The 4,031-nt window shown below is 38.4% G+C and overlaps 1 pseudogene; it reads right to left on the bottom strand.

Annotated features, from left to right (window-relative positions):
* Positions 1–2,821: 2,821 nt before the first annotated feature.
* On the bottom strand, positions 2,822–3,274 carry LOC138171783 (small ribosomal subunit protein uS8-like; annotated as a pseudogene).
* Between the last annotated feature and the right edge of the window lie 757 nt (positions 3,275–4,031).

Here is a 4,031-nt window from a genome sequence, read left to right as displayed (position 1 = left end):
CACTTGAGAACCTCAAGTTCATAGGTTCCCCACCACTGGTGTGGCAATAGCATTTTCTCCAATGGCTTCAACCACAGGACCTCTTCAGATAAAATCTCAAATCTACATCCATGTGCTTTCAGAACATCACTTGTATTTTCCACTAGTACTTCAAATCAGCAGATCTAAAATTAAATGTATCTCTCCAAATCTGCTTGTCCAACCTCATGATGAGAGGACACCTGGTACAATGCTGGTCTTATAATTCAAATTTCACTTACTGGCTGTAACCACAGGCAAGCCACATTTCCACTCATATAAAATGGAGGCAATGTCTACAGAACCTACTGTCTACCTTACAAGTTTTTCCTGAGGCTCAAATAAAACAAAATGTTTTCTTTTATTTTTTGAAAGCAATTGGGGTTAAGTAACTTGCTCAAGGTTAGTTATTTCTGGGTGTGGTGCTAAGTATCTGAGCCCGGATTTGATCCCCAGGTTATCCTGACACTGGCGCAGGCGCTCTTACTTGCTGAGCCACCTGGCCACCCCTTAAAATAAAATGCTTTACAAACTTTTAGAATGCTATCATTTTTCTTATTGTCTAATACCAATTTGCAACAATAGGTAATCCTGTTCTTCCCTCTCACTCCTTATGGCAAGATTCCTAAGACCGGTCTATCCCATCGCTTCCTATCTACAACCTATTTTCATAACCACTGTGACAATACAAGCCCTCATTACCAATTTCCTAAATTAACAATCAGTCTTTCATACTAGAACAACCTTCCTTACACATCCAGTTATATCAGTTTACATTGTCTCCTTCCTCAAATTACTTATTTTACTTGGACAAGTTGTATCATCCTAGCCCAACTCAAGCTTCTTAGGGGTATGAACAATTTCATTTTTGTGAAAGCACCTAAATAATGCCTTGTATTTCACAAGAATGTAATGAGTTTAATGACTCTCAATGTGCTAAAAAATGGCTCCAAAGTATTTATTATTCCTAAACAATTGGACAAAGCAAAACTCATACCTAAATCCACCCATCATCCCCTAAAACAGTTCAGAGAACTATCTTCTCAGCAATGCATATTCCTATACTGATTCTCACCTTACTTCCCTGTCTCACTCTCCCTTGCTCTATATAAAATCACTGAGAAGTCTTACCTTAAAACTGTCTGTTTTCAACCCATACCCAATCTTCCTGTACAGGCCTCATCACCTCTCAAATAAACCATTTTCCTAAGGTATAGGTCTGACCACATCATCGCCCTCCTTGTTCAAAAATCTTTGATGGTTCCTATTGCCTTTAAAATCTCAACTCAAGGTATCAGTGCATGCATGCAAAGACATTTCAATATAACCCCAAGCCTCTTTCCTATTACTCAATTTAACATACCTTGTATTCCAACCTGAACTAGTTGTTTACACATTTGCTCAGTTCTACACTCCCCCTCCCCCAATAAGTATCCTAACTACTTTTAAGGCTTAGTTTTGGTGTAAAAATCTCCCTGAATTTTATTTGTGCTCTCTCCTACTCCCAACTATGTCCAGGACATATTACAGTGCCTTGTACAACAGATTCTTAAGGCCTGTTTAAATTGAATCTTTTCTGCCTGGTATTCAAGGCTCAACTATTTGGCACTATTCACACCTCTCTAGGTGTCCCTCCAATAATCCCACAACCAAACTGGCTTTCTGTCCCTCTTCCAAAGTCCCTTCCTTCATGCCTTTCCAAAATTTAGAATTTCCACTATTTCAGAGATAAAAGGAACTAAGAGTTCAATTGTAGAACTGGCCAACAAAATGCCTCCTCTTCTTCACATCAAATGCCCTAAGAACAGGTTTTAATGGCAGTTCAACTCTAGTTAAGTCTATGTTATACAATGCTACAACCAACCAAGGAATATTTTCTTTTCTCAAGATGAGAAGCCCTTGGTAAGAACATTTCACATCCCTTTGAAACCCTTCACCTGCTAATTTACACAAATCACTTTCTTGTCTTGATGGTTAACTAGGTCTTAAAACCCTAACCTCTTTTCGCTTCAATCCCAAAGCATTTTAAGTCATTACAAACTGCAAGTTACATAGCTCCTTACTCTCATCTCATCTTTCAGTATCTTGAACATTCATTTTCAACTAAGTGAATGCGAATTTAGTTTTGTGAGAAATAAAATCAAGCAGCTTAAAAAAAAGAATTCTCCAATGAAATTTCTATCGGGATCCTTCCTGGGATTTGGGGATAACAAATTCTCAAGGGAAAACATTCCAGGAATACTTAAAACTTAATCATACCTAAAAACCTGGCTAAAAATCAAACAATACTGAACCAGAAGCAAACTCTACATCGAATCACATGGCAAACTAAAATGCCATGAACCAGAGTCTGCAAAGACAGTTCCTTGGTTGTCTTCCAGTATAACTTTGAAGGCTTCAAAGCTAAATGGAGGTGAGCTGAATAAGGGAAGACTGCTGTATTACCTGAGACAGACTCGAAAATAGAGTCCTAACTCAACTCATATACCCAAATAGTAGGCAATGGGCTATTATTAAATAGCCATATTAAAACAAAACACAAGGTTGAGGGTCTTCTTTCCATGCCTCAGTGGAGAGGTCTGTTGTACAAGTAAGACTTTTGTTCTGACACTGGTTAGACCAATGCTCAAGCATCTCAACACAAATCCTGTTTTATAATCCAACGGTGAGACAAAACTTGACCCAAAAGATCAGAATGGATTTGGTAAACATTCAGCACTTAGCACCCTATGCCATGAGTACCAAATACATGAGCATCTGTATAATTTCATTAAAACTTTTTTCATGGTTCAAAACCACTAACTGGAAGCACCACAGTCCATTGGAACATTTTATTTGTATGTATGTTTTACATCCTTAGAAAAAGAATCCCAGGATTTTTCCTCCTGTGTGTTTTCATCTTGCTTCCTCATGGTCCATGATGCCAGCTGAGGTTGTAAGCACAATAAACCCAAACTGATGGGATGGTAGCAGATTATTCTGCCACTTTTCCAGATCTTTCAATTGAACATCAAATCTGGGGCTGATTACACCACACTTGTTTAATCGGCCGGTGAGATTCACAACAATTTTTCCTGCTCTGTGATCATCAATGATCTCAAATTTGCCAATGTAACCGTGCTTCATCATCACAGTTAAGAACCGGACAATTACTTTAGAGCACGGCCTAATGAGAACCTGGTGTTTTCCTCACTTTTCTGCAATGTTGATGCTTTTGAGAGCATCTGCCAGGACATTCATGCACACCATGGTGGCAGCGCTGCAAGATGGTGGAAAACTGAGCTTTTCTTTTTATCAATGCATTCGTTAGTATAGAGGTCAAGTGGTAGAATCTCTGGGTCAAAGGATATGACAGTTTTGGCTAATTCATTTATATAATTTCATATTAGATTCCAGAATTGCTGGATCAGTTCACAGCTTCACTAGCAATTCATTAAGAGTACCTGTCTTCCCATAACTACTTTCAATTTCAGCATTTCATTTCAATTTTCATTTCACCATATCTGCTTCATGAGGTAGGCCAGACCTCTAATTCACATATGGAAATTGAGGTTCATAAATGTAAAGTGCCTTGATTATAATATAATATAATAGCTAGTGAGTAGTAACTTGGACTAGGATGAAGGGCCCCAAAGTTCTAGACTTGTCCTACTTTGATTACAACAGGCTGTATGCTACTGATGGAGATCAACTCTTACACTGTGTCTGTACAGATGTACTAGACCTCAGCCAGCTGTGAGAGAAGCTTTGCAACAATTTGGTAAAGCAATGATTTTCACAGTCCCTTGAACTTGCGCTGCCTATGTACTGCAACAAAGTCTTGGATATGATCAATTCTGAGAGCCCTGGAGATTTCTTCTATTGAAGATACCATATTATGAAAGTCATTTGGAGCCTTTAAGAGCTGCATGATCAATAATACAATGGGAATCCCTTGATACCACTTCTAACACCACCAGAAGCTTTAGGTCTATGAAATCAGTTACATACTACCTTTGCTTAAGAAAACTTTT

The sequence above is a fragment of the Petaurus breviceps genome, unplaced genomic scaffold, assembly GCF_028583685.1.
Source record: "Petaurus breviceps papuanus isolate PSGF00001 unplaced genomic scaffold, PetGlider_PUasm1.0 47, whole genome shotgun sequence".
NCBI lineage: Eukaryota > Metazoa > Chordata > Mammalia > Diprotodontia > Petauridae > Petaurus > Petaurus breviceps.
The sequence above is the reverse complement of the archived record's forward strand: the minus strand, read 5'-3'. Positions and strand labels throughout refer to the sequence as shown.